The sequence below is a fragment of the Bufo gargarizans genome, chromosome 6 (assembly GCF_014858855.1).
Source record: "Bufo gargarizans isolate SCDJY-AF-19 chromosome 6, ASM1485885v1, whole genome shotgun sequence".
NCBI classification, from domain to species: domain Eukaryota; kingdom Metazoa; phylum Chordata; class Amphibia; order Anura; family Bufonidae; genus Bufo; species Bufo gargarizans.
Window position 1 is genome coordinate 291,020,364 of NC_058085.1, and position 12,540 is coordinate 291,032,903.

The 12,540-nt window shown below is 46.4% G+C and overlaps 1 protein-coding gene across 2 annotated transcripts in view; it reads right to left on the reverse strand.

Moving 5' to 3' along the window:
- Positions 1–12,540, reverse strand: part of STYK1 (serine/threonine/tyrosine kinase 1) — an 82,848-nt gene that overhangs the window by 44,419 nt on the left and 25,889 nt on the right. The window contains exon 2 of one of the 2 annotated variants that reach the window (XM_044299180.1): positions 12,035–12,127. The exons of the other annotated variant lie outside the window; for it this stretch is intronic. The gene's annotated coding sequence lies outside the window, so the exon portion shown is untranslated. The remainder of the gene's footprint in view (positions 1–12,034; positions 12,128–12,540) is intronic. 2 annotated transcript variants of the gene reach the window in all.

Here is a 12,540-nt window from a genome sequence, read left to right on the forward strand (position 1 = left end):
CCATTGGCATATATTTAGGCCCAGCACACACACAGGCAGAGGAGAGAGGTCCCGTAACAGAGAATCTGGCTTCATGTCAGCAGAGAATCAGTCTGCATGTCATAGCAGAGAATGAGGCTTCACGTCAGCCACCACTGCAACAGTCCATTGGCATATATTTAGGCCCAGCACCCAGGCAGAGGAGGGAGGTCCCGTAACAGAGAATCTGTCTTCATGTCAGCAGAGAATTAGTCTGCATGTCATAGCAGAGAATGAGGCTTCACGTCAGCCACCACTGCAACAGTCCATTGGCATATATTTAGGCCCAGCACCCAGGCAGAGGAGGGAGGTCCCGTAACAGAGAATCTGTCTTCATGTCAGCAGAGAATTAGTCTGCATGTCATAGCAGAGAATGAGGCTTCACGTCAGCCACCACTGGAACAGTCCATTCTCAGATATTTAGGCCCCGGCACCCAGGCAGAGGAGAGAGGTCCCGTAACAGAGAATCTGTCTTCATGTCAGCAGAGAATTAGTCTGCATGTCATAGCAGAGAATGAGGCTTCACGTCAGCCACCACTGCAACAGTCCATTGGCATATATTTAGGCCCAGCACCCAGGCAGAGGAGAGAGGTCCCGTAACAGACAATCTGGCTTCATGTCAGCAGAGAATCAGTCTGCATGTCATAGCAGAGAATCAGGCTTCACGTCACCCACCACTGCAACAGTCCATTGTCATAAATTTAGGCCCAGCACTAGTGTTGAGCGGCATGTCCCATATTCGAATTCGCGAAATTTTGTGAATATTCGAAAGAATATTCGTAAAATATTCGCGATTATTCAAATTCGTTATTATTTCGCATATGCGATAATTCGAATTATCGCATAATACATATGCTATGCAAAATTCACATGTGCGCTAATGAAATCGCCTTACGAAGATTCGCAACTCAATTCAATCACTAATGTATGAATGCAATGCCCTTTGCCTCTGTTCTGGGACAAGTGTAGATATTCGCATGTGCGCTAATAAAATCGCCTTACGAAGATTCGCACCTCAATCACTTTCTAGGGAATGTGAGACTTTTGGGAATCAATCGAGATACAGTGGGGGGTGATGACAGTAGTTGACAGAGTACAGATCAATGTAATCTGTAAGGTGGAAAGTAAAATAAAAAATACGAATATTCGTAAATCGACTTTTACGAAGTTCTACGTATTCGCGAATATGGTGCTATACTATATGAATGCACAGGCCTTTGCCTCTCTGTTCTGGGGACAAGTGTAGATATTTGCATTTGCGTTAATAAAATCGCCTTACGAAGATTCGCAGCTCAATTCAATCACTAATGTATGAATGCAAAGCCCTTTGCCTCTGTTCTGGGACAAGTGTAGATATTCGCATGTGCGCTAATAAAATCGCCTTACGAAGATTCGCAACTCAATTCACTAATGTATGAATGCAAAGCCCTTTGCCTCTGTTCTGGGACGTGCCGATATTCGCATGTGCGCTAATAAAATCGCCTTACGAAGATTCGCGCCTCAATCACTTTCTAGGCAATGTGAGTAAGATCTGAGCTGTTGGACCTTTGGGAAACAATCAATTATATGTGTACTGTAATTTTGTGGGGGGGGGGGGGGAAACAAAAAACGAATATTCGTTTTTACGAATATATAGCACTATATTCGAAATATTCGCGAAATCGCGAAGTTGCGATATTCGCGAAAAAAATTTGCTTTTCGAATATTCGCGCTCAACACTACCCAGCACCCAGGCAGAGGAGAGAGGTCCCGTAACAGAGAATCTGGCTTCATGTCAGCAGAGAATCAGTCTTCATATCATAGCAGAGAATCAGGCTTCACGTCACCCACCACTGTAAGAGTCAATTTTCATAAATTTAGGCCCAGAACCCAGGCAGAGGAGAAAGGTCCCGTAACAGACAATCTGGCTTCATGTCAGCAGAGAATCAGTCTTCATATCATAGCAGAGAATCAGGCTTCACGTCACCCACCACTGCAACAGTCAATTGTCATAAATTTAGGCCCAGCACCCAGGCAGAGGAGAGAGCTCCCGTAACAGAGGATCTGGCTTCATGTCAGCAGAGAATCAGTCTGCATGTCATAGCAGAGAATGAGGCTTCACGTCACCCACCACTGCAACAGTCCATTGGCATATATTTAGGCCTAGCACACAGGCAGAGCAGAGAGGTCCCGTAACAGACAATCTGGCTTCATGTCAGCAGAGAATCAGTCTGCATGTCATAGCAGAGAATGAGGCTTCACGTCACCCACCACTGCAACAGTCCATTGGCATATATTTAGGCCTAGCACACAGGCAGAGCAGAGAGGTCCCGTAACAGACAATCTGGCTTCATGTCAGCAGAGAATCAGTCTGCATGTCATAGCAGAGAATGAGGCTTCACGTCACCCACCACTGCAACAGTCCATTGGCATATATTTAGGCCTAGCACACAGGCAGAGCAGAGAGGTCCCGTAACAGACAATCTGGCTTCATGTCAGCAGAGAATCAGTCTGCATGTCATAGCAGAGAATGAGGCTTCACGTCACCCACCACTGCAACAGTCCATTGGCATATATTTAGGCCTAGCACACAGGCAGAGCAGAGAGGTCCCGTAACAGACAATCTGGCTTCATGTCAGCAGAGAATCAGTCTGCATGTCATAGCAGAGAATGAGGCTTCACGTCACCCACCACTGCAACAGTCCATTGGCATATATTTAGGCCTAGCACACAGGCAGAGCAGAGAGGTCCCGTAACAGACAATCTGGCTTCATGACAGCAGAGAATCAGTCTGCATGTCATAGCAGAGAATGAGGCTTCACGTCAGCCACCACTGCAACAGTCCATTGGCATATATTTAGGCCTAGCACACAGGCAGAGCAGAGAGGTCCCGTAACAGACAATCTGGCTTCATGACAGCAGAGAATCAGTCTGCATGTCATAGCAGAGAATCAGGCTTCACGTCAGCCACCACTGCAACAGTCCATTGTCATAAATTTAGGCCCAGCACCCAGGCAGAGGAGAGAGGTCCCGTAACAGAGAATCTGGCTTCATGTCAGCAGAGAATCAGTCTTCATATCATAGCAGAGAATCAGGCTTCACGTCACCCACCACTGTAAGAGTCAATTTTCATAAATTTAGGCCCAGAACCCAGGCAGAGGAGAAAGGTCCCGTAACAGACAATCTGGCTTCATGTCAGCAGAGAATCAGTCTTCATATCATAGCAGAGAATCAGGCTTCACGTCACCCACCACTGCAACAGTCAATTGTCATAAATTTAGGCCCAGCACCCAGGCAGAGGAGAGAGCTCCCGTAACAGAGGATCTGGCTTCATGTCAGCAGAGAATCAGTCTGCATGTCATAGCAGAGAATGAGGCTTCACGTCACCCACCACTGCAACAGTCCATTGGCATATATTTAGGCCTAGCACACAGGCAGAGCAGAGAGGTCCCGTAACAGACAATCTGGCTTCATGTCAGCAGAGAATCAGTCTGCATGTCATAGCAGAGAATGAGGCTTCACGTCACCCACCACTGCAACAGTCCATTGGCATATATTTAGGCCTAGCACACAGGCAGAGCAGAGAGGTCCCGTAACAGACGATCTGGCTTCATGTCAGCAGAGAATCAGTCTGCATGTCATAGCAGAGAATCAGGCTTCACGTCAGCCACCACTGCAACAGTCCATGGTCATAAATTTAGGCCCAGCACCCAGGCAGAGGAGAGAGGTCCCGTAACAGACAATCTGGCTTCATGTCAGCAGAGAATTAGTCTGCATGTCATAGCAGAGAATCAGGCTTCATGTCAGCCACCACTGCAACAGTCCATTGGCATATATTTAGGCCTAGCACACAGGCAGAGGAGAGGTTCATTCAACTTTGGGTAGCATCGCAATATAATGGTAAAATGAAAATAAAAATAGGATTGAATGAGGAAGTGCCCTGGAGTCCAATAATATATGGTTATGGGGAGGTAGTTAATGTCTAATCTGGACAAGGGACGGACAGGTCCTGTGGGATCCATGCCTGGTTCATTTTTATGAACGTCAGCTTGTCCACATTGGCTGTAGACAGGCGGCTGCGTTTGTCTGTAATGACGCCCCCTGCCGTGCTGAATACACGTTCAGACAAAACGCTGGCTGCCGGGCAGGCCAGCACCTCCAAGGCATAAAAGGCTAGCTCTGGCCACGTGGACAATTTAGAGACCCAGAAGTTGAATGGGGCCGAACCATCAGTCAGTACGTGGAGGGGTGTGCACACGTACTGTTCCACCATGTTAGTGAAATGTTGCCTCCTGCTAACACGTTGCGTATCAGGTGGTGGTGCAGTTAGCTGTGGCGTGTTGACAAAAGTTTTCCACATCTCTGCCATGCTAACCCTGCCCTCAGAGGAGCTGGCCGTGACACAGCTGCCTTGGCGACCTCTTGCTCCTCCTCTGCCTTGGCCTTGGGCTTCCACTTGTTCCCCTGTGACATTTGGGAATGCTCTCAGTAGCGCGTCTACCAACGTGCGCTTGTACTCGCGCATCTTCCTATCACGCTCCAGTGCAGGAAGTAAGGTGGGCACATTGTCTTTGTAGCGTGGATCCAGCAGGGTGGCAACCCAGTAGTCCGCACAGGTTAAAATGTGGGCAACTCTGCTGTCGTTGCGCAGGCACTGCAGCATGTAGTCGCTCATGTGTGCCAGGCTGCCCAGGGGTAAGGACAAGCTGTCCTCTGTGGGAGGCGTATCGTCATCGTCCTGCCTTTCCCCCCAGCCACGCACCAGTGATGGACCCGAGCTGCGTTGGGTGCCACCCCGCTGTGACCATGCTTCATCCTCATCCTCCTCCACCTCCTCCTCATCCTCGTCCTCCTCGTCCTCCAGTAGTGGGCCCTGGCTGGCCACATTTGTACCTGGCCTCTGCTGTTGCAAAAAACCTCCCTCTGAGTCACTTCGAAGAGACTGGCCTGAAAGTGCTAAAAATGACCCCTCTTCCTCATCCTCCTCCTCCTCCTCCTGGGCCACCTCCTGTTCCATCATCGCCCTAAGTGTTTTCTCAAGGAGACATAGAAGTGGTATTGTAACGCTGATAACGGTGTCATCGCCACTGGCCATGTTGGTGGAGTACTCGAAACAGCGCAACAGGGCACACAGGTCTCGCATGGAGGCCCAGTCATTGGTGGTGAAGTGGTGCTGTTCTGTAGTGCGACTGACCCGTGCGTGCTGCAGCTGAAACTCCACTATGGCCTGCTGCTGCTCGCACAGTCTGTCCAGCATGTGCAAGGTGGAGTTCCACCTGGTGGGCACGTCGCATATGAGGCGGTGAGCGGGAAGGCCGAAGTTACGCTGTAGCGCAGACAGGCGAGCAGCGGCAGGATGTGAACGCCGGAAGCGCGAACAGACGGCCCGCACTTTATGCAGCAGCTCTGACATGTCGGGGTAGTTGTGAATGAACTTCTGCACCACCAAATTCAGCACATGCGCCAAGCAAGGGATGTGCGTCAAATTGGCTAGTCCCAGAGCTGCAACGAGATTTCGCCCATTATCACACACCACCAGGCCGGGCTTGAGGCTCACCGGCAGCAACCACTCGTCGGTCTGTTGTTCAATACCCCGCCACAACTCCTGTGCGGTGTGGGGCCTGTCCCCCAAACATATGAGTTTCAGAATGGCCTGCTGACGTTTACCCCGGGCTGTGCTGAAGTTGGTGGTGAAGGTGTGTGGCTGACTGGATGAGCAGGTGGAAGAAGAGGAGGAGGAAGCCGAGAAGGAGGAGGTGGCAACAGGAGGCAAAGAATGTTGCCCTGCGATCCTTGGCGGCGGCAGGACGTGCGCCAAACAGCTCTCCGCCTGGGGCCCAGCTGCCACTACATTTACCCAGTGTGCAGTTAGGGAGATATAGCGTCCCTGGCCGTGCTTACTGGTCCACGTATCTGTGGTTAGGTGGACCTTGCTACAGATGGCGTTGCGCAGTGCACACTTGATTTTATCGGATACTTGGTTGTGCAGGGAAGGCACGGCTCTCTTGGAGAAGTAGTGCCGGCTGGGAACAACATACTGTGGGACAGCAAGCGACATGAGCTGTTTGAAGCTGTCTGTGTCCACCAGCCTAAATGACAGCATTTCATAGGCCAGTAGTTTAGAAATGCTGGCATTCAGGGCCAGGGATCGAGGGTGGCTAGGTGGGAATTTACGCTTTCTATCAAATGTTTGTGAGATGGAGAGCTGAACGCTGGCGTGTGACATGGTTGAGACGCTTGGTGACGGAGGTGGTGGTGGTGGTGTTGGTGGTACATCCCCTGTTTGCTGGGCGGCAGGTGCCAACGTTCCTCCAGAGGCGGAGGAAGAGGCCGAGGCGGCAGCAGCAGAATAGGCCGAGGCGGCAGCAGCAGAAGAGGTAGCAGGGGGAGCCTGAGTGACTTCCTTGGTTTTAAGGTGTTTACTCCACTGCAGTTCATGCTTTGCATGCAGGTGCCTGGTCATGCAGGTTGTGCTCAGGTTCAGAACGTTAATGCCTCGCTTCAGGCTCTGATGGCACAGCGTGCAAACCACTCGGGTCTTGTCGTCAGCACATTGTTTGAAGAAGTGCCATGCCAGGGAACTCCTTGAAGCTGCCTTTGGGGTGCTCGGTCCCAGATGGCGGCGGTCAGTAGCAGGCGGAGTCTCTTGGCGGCGGGTGTTCTGCTTTTGCCCACTGCTCCCTCTTTTGCTACGCTGTTGGCTCGGTCTCACCACTGCCTCTTCCTCCGAACTGTGAAAGTCAGTGGCACGACCTTCATTCCATGTGGGGTCTAGGACCTCATCGTCCCCTGCATCGTCTTCCACCCAGTCTTGATCCCTGACCTCCTGTTCAGTCTGCACACTGCAGAAAGACGCAGCAGTTGGCACCTGTGTTTCGTCATCATCAGAGACATGCTGAGGTGGTATTCCCATGTCCTCATCATCAGGAAACATAAGTGGTTGTGCGTCAGTGCATTCTATGTCTTTCACCGCTGGGGAAGGGCTAGGTGGATGCCCTTGGGAAACCCTGCCAGCGGAGTCTTCAAACAGCATAAGAGACTGCTGCATAACTTGAGGCTGAGACAGTTTCCCTGGTATGCATGGGGGTGATGTGACAGACTGATGGGGTTGGTTTTCAGGCGCCATCTGTGCGCTTTCTGCAGAAGACTGGGTGGGAGATAATGTGAACGTGCTGGATCCACTGTCGGCCACCCAATTGACTAATGCCTGTACCTGCTCAGGCCTTACCATCCTTAGAACGGCATTGGGCCCCACCATATATCGCTGTAAATTCTGGCGGCTACTGGGACCTGAGGTAGTTGGTACACTAGGACGTGTGGATGTGGCAGAACGGCCACGTCCTCTCCCAGCACCAGAGGGTCCACTAACACCACCACGACCATGTCCACGTCCGCGTCCCTTACTAGATGTTTTTCTCATTGTTATGGTTCACCACAACAACAAATATATTATTTGGCCCAATGTATTGTATTCAAATTCAGCGGGATATAAATTTGAGGCCTAGTATTTAGGCGCTGGGTGACCGGTATGGATTTAGTGACAGAATTAGACTTGGAAATGCACAGAAGCGTGTGTGTGAAGTTATTCTGAATGACCCTATGTGCACCTTCAATATTATATACCCTTTTAGGGATAGATTTCAAATAGCTCTGATATAGCAGAAACCACTAAATTATGAAATTGCTAAATTGGGAATTGTACTTCAACCCAGAACAAAAAATGTGCTTTGACGGACACTAAATATCTTGCCCAGCAACAACAGTACAGCGGTGGGTAACGAGAGATTTAGAGGGATTTAAATTTGAGGCCTAGTATTTAGGCGCTGGGTCACCGGTATGGATTTAGTGACAGAATTAGACTTGGAAATGCACAGAAGCGTGTGTGTGAAGTTATTCTGAATGACCCTATGTGCACCTTCAATATTATATACCCTTTTAGGGATAGATTTCAAATAGCTCTGATATAGCAGAAACCACTAAATTATGAAATTGCTAAATTGGGAATTGTACTTCAACCCAGAACAAAAAATGTGCTTTGACGGACACTAAATATCTTGCCCAGCAACAACAGTACAGCGGTGGGTAACGAGAGATTTAGAGGGATTTAAATTTGAGGCCTAGTATTTAGGCGCTGGGTCACCGGTATGGATTTAGTGACAGAATTAGACTTGGAAATGCACAGAAGCGTGTGTGTGAAGTTATTCTGAATGACCCTATGTGCACCTTCAATATTATATACCCTTTTAGGGATAGATTTCAAATAGCTCTGATATAGCAGAAACCACTAAATTATGAAATTGCTAAATTGGGAATTGTACTTCAACCCAGAACAAAAAATGTGCTTTGACGGACACTAAATATCTTGCCCAGCAACAACAGTACAGTGGTGGGTAACGAGAGATTTAGAGGGATTTAAATTTGAGGCCTAGTATTTAGGCGCTGGGTCACCGGTATGGATTTAGTGACAGAATTAGACTTGGAAATGCACAGAAGCGTGTGTGTGAAGTTATTCTGAATGACCCTATGTGCACCTTCAATATTATATACCCTTTTAGGGATAGATTTCAAATAGCTCTGATATAGCAGAAACCACTAAATTATGAAATTGCTAAATTGGGAATTGTACTTCAACCCAGAACAAAAAATGTGCTTTGACGGACACTAAATATCTTGCCCAGCAACAACAGTACACCGGTGGGTAACGAGAGATTTAGAGGGAATTAAATTTGAGGCCTAGTATTTAGGCGCTGGGTCACCGGTATGGATTTAGTGACAGAATTAGACTTGGAAATACACAGTAGCGGGTGTGTGTGAAGTTATTCTGAATGACCCTATGTGCACCTTCAATATTATATACCCTTTTAGGGATAGATTTCAAATAGCTCTGATATAGCAGAAACCACTAAATTATGAAATTGCTAAATTGGGAATTGTACTTCAACCCAGAACAAAAAATGTGCTTTGACGGACACTAAATATCTTGCCCAGCAACAACAGTACAGTGGTGGGTAACGAGAGATTTAGAGGGATTTAAATTTGAGGCCTAGTATTTAGGCGCTGGGTCACCGGTATGGATTTAGTGACAGAATTAGACTTGGAAATGCACAGAAGCGTGTGTGTGAAGTTATTCTGAATGACCCTATGTGCACCTTCAATATTATATACCCTTTTAGGGATAGATTTCAAATAGCTCTGATATAGCAGAAACCACTAAATTATGAAATTGCTAAATTGGGAATTGTACTTCAACCCAGAACAAAAAATGTGCTTTGACGGACACTAAATATCTTGCCCAGCAACAACAGTACACCGGTGGGTAACGAGAGATTTAGAGGGAATTAAATTTGAGGCCTAGTATTTAGGCGCTGGGTCACCGGTATGGATTTAGTGACAGAATTAGACTTGGAAATACACAGTAGCGGGTGTGTGTGAAGTTATTCTGAATGACCCTATGTGCACCTTCAATATTATATACCCTTTTAGGGATAGATTTCAAATAGCTCTGATATAGCAGAAACCACTAAATTATGAAATTGCTAAATTGGGAATTGTACTTCAACCCAGAACAAAAAATGTGCTTTGACGGACACTAAATATCTTGCCCAGCAACAACAGTACAGCGGTGGGTAACGAGAGATTTAGAGGGAATTAAATTTGAGGCCTAGTATTTAGGCGCTGGGTCACCGGTATGGATTTAGTGACAGAATTAGACTTGGAAATACACAGTAGCGGGTGTGTGTGAAGTTATTCTGAATGACCCTATGTGCACCTTCAATATTATATACCCTTTTTGGGATAGATTTCAAATAGCTCTGATATAGCAGGAACCACTAAATTATGAAATTGCTAAATTGGGAATTGTACTTCAACCCAGAACAAAAAATGTGCTTTGACGGGCACTAAATAACTTTCCCAGCTACAACAGGACAACGGTAACGAGAGATTTAGAGGGATTTAAATTTGAGGCCTAGTATTTAGGCGCTGGGTGACAGGTATGGGTTTAGTGACAGAATTAGACTTGGAAATACACAGTAGCGGGTGTGTGTGAAGTTATTCTGAATGACCCTATGTGCACCTTCAATATTATATACCCTTTTTGGGATAGATTTCAAATAGCTCTGATATAGCAGAAACCACTAAATTATGAAATTGCTAAATTGGGAATTGTACTTCAACCCAGAACAAAAAATGTGCTTTGACGGACACTAAATATCTTGCCCAGCAACAACAGTACAGCGGTGGGTAACGAGAGATTTAGAGGGAATTAAATTTGAGGCCTAGTATTTAGGCGCTGGGTCACCGGTATGGATTTAGTGACAGAATTAGACTTGGAAATACACAGTAGCGGGTGTGTGTGAAGTTACTCTGAATGACCCTATGTGCACCTTCAATATTATATACCCTTTTTGGGATAGATTTCAAAGAGCTCTGATATAGCAGGAACCACTAAATTATGAAATTGCTAAATTGAGAATTGTATTTCAACCCAGAACAAGAAATGTGCTTGAACGGACACTAAATAACTCGCCCAGCTACAGCACTAGGGACAGATTTAGCTGGATATAAATTTGAGGCCTAGTATTTAGGCGCTGGGTGACCGGTATGGATTTAGTGACAGAATTAGACTGGGATATGGCCAAAAAATGAACAGACTATTGCTGGTTAAATGCACTTGGTGTGACAGCTTCACCCTGATGTAGGCTTTAGCCAAAAAACAACCACACCATTGAGGGTTAAATGCACTTGGTGACAGGCGCAGCTTGCCCCTGATTTTGTATATGGCCAAAAAATGAACAGACTATTGCTGGTTAAATGCACTTGGTGTGACAGCTTCACCCTGATGTAGGCTTTAGCCAAAAAACAACCACACCATTGAGGGTTAAATGCACTTGGTGACAGGCGCAGCTTGCCCCTGATTTTGTATATGGCCAAAAAATGAACAGACTATTGCTGGTTAAATGCACTTGGTGTGACAGCTTCACCCTGATGTAGGCTTTAGCCAAAAAACAACCACACCATTGAGGGTTAAATGCACTTGGTGACAGGCGCAGCTTGCCCCTGATTTTGTATATGGCCAAAAAATGAACAGACTATTGCTGGTTAAATGCACTTGGTGTGACAGCTTCACCCTGATGTAGGCTTTAGCCAAAAAACAACCACACCATTGAGGGTTAAATGCACTTGGTCGCAGCTTGTGCTGGCGCACCACAAGACACAAAATGGCCGCCGATCACCCCAGAAAAATGAGACTGACAAACGGTCTGTGCAGCCTAAAAACAGTGAGCAATTGAGGATCAGCAGCTCAATGATCCACAGCTGCAGATCGATCAGTTAATCAAGTCCTTTGGAGGAGTTAATCTGCCTAATCTCGCCCTACTGTCGCAGCCGCAACCTCTCCCTACGCTAATCAGAGCAGAGTGACGGGCGGCGCTATGTGACTCCAGCTTAAATAGAGGCTGGGTCACATGGTGCTCTGGCCAATCACAGCCATGCCAATAGTAGGCATGGCTGTGATGGCCTCTTGGGGCAAGTAGTATGACGCTTGTTGATTGGCTGCTTTGCAGCCTTTCAAAAAGCGCCAAGAAAGCGTCACAAAAGCGCGAAGAAAGCGACGAACACCGAACCCGAACCCGGACTTTTACGAAAATGTCCGGGTTCGGGTCCGTGTCACGGACACCCCAAAATTCGGTACGAACCCGAACTATACAGTTCGAGTTCGCTCATCCCTAATCTTATGCCAATCTCTTTATGGGCCAGTTTAAACAACAACACATTGCACAGTCTCCGACTTTTTCTCCGTTCATCGTGTATTATAAAAGATACATAGATGATTTGTTCATCATTTGGAAAGGCACGCAAAAAGATGCCCCTGACTTTGTAGAAGAACTGAACAGCAACTCCTGGGGCATCCATTTTTGCCCAAATTTCTCTAGAGAGGAAATTGTTTTCCTAGATGTCACACTATTTTGGTCTGACAATAACACAATTGAAACAAGTTGACATAAATAGTTATTTAAACTTCCAAAGCAGCCATTACCACAAATTGCTGAAGAATATCCCATTTGGACAATACCGCTGGATAAGGAAAAATTGTACCACGACTGAAGATTTCACCAAACAAGCCAAAATCCTACAAAAAAGATTTAAAGAGAAAAAATACCAATCAAAAATTGTATCCACAGCATATTAAAAAACTTGTCTCCTGACTCAAAATGACTGTCTAACAGTAAATAAAAAATAATCAATAAAAAAACAAAAAATTAAAAGGAAGATCAATTCAAATATAATTTTATCACCACCTATAACACTACCCACAATGAAATAAAAAATATCTTCACAAAAAACTGGAATATTCTATTCAATGACCCCATTCTGAAAAAAATATTACCAAAGAAACCAAATATCACATACAGAAGAAACATAACCTTAAAAAAACATATTGGCACCGAGTATGGTAAATAAAAAAAAAATAAAAAAAAATAAGCATGCACACAAATACTTAGGATACCATCGGAAATTACCGATGTGAACACATAAAATGTT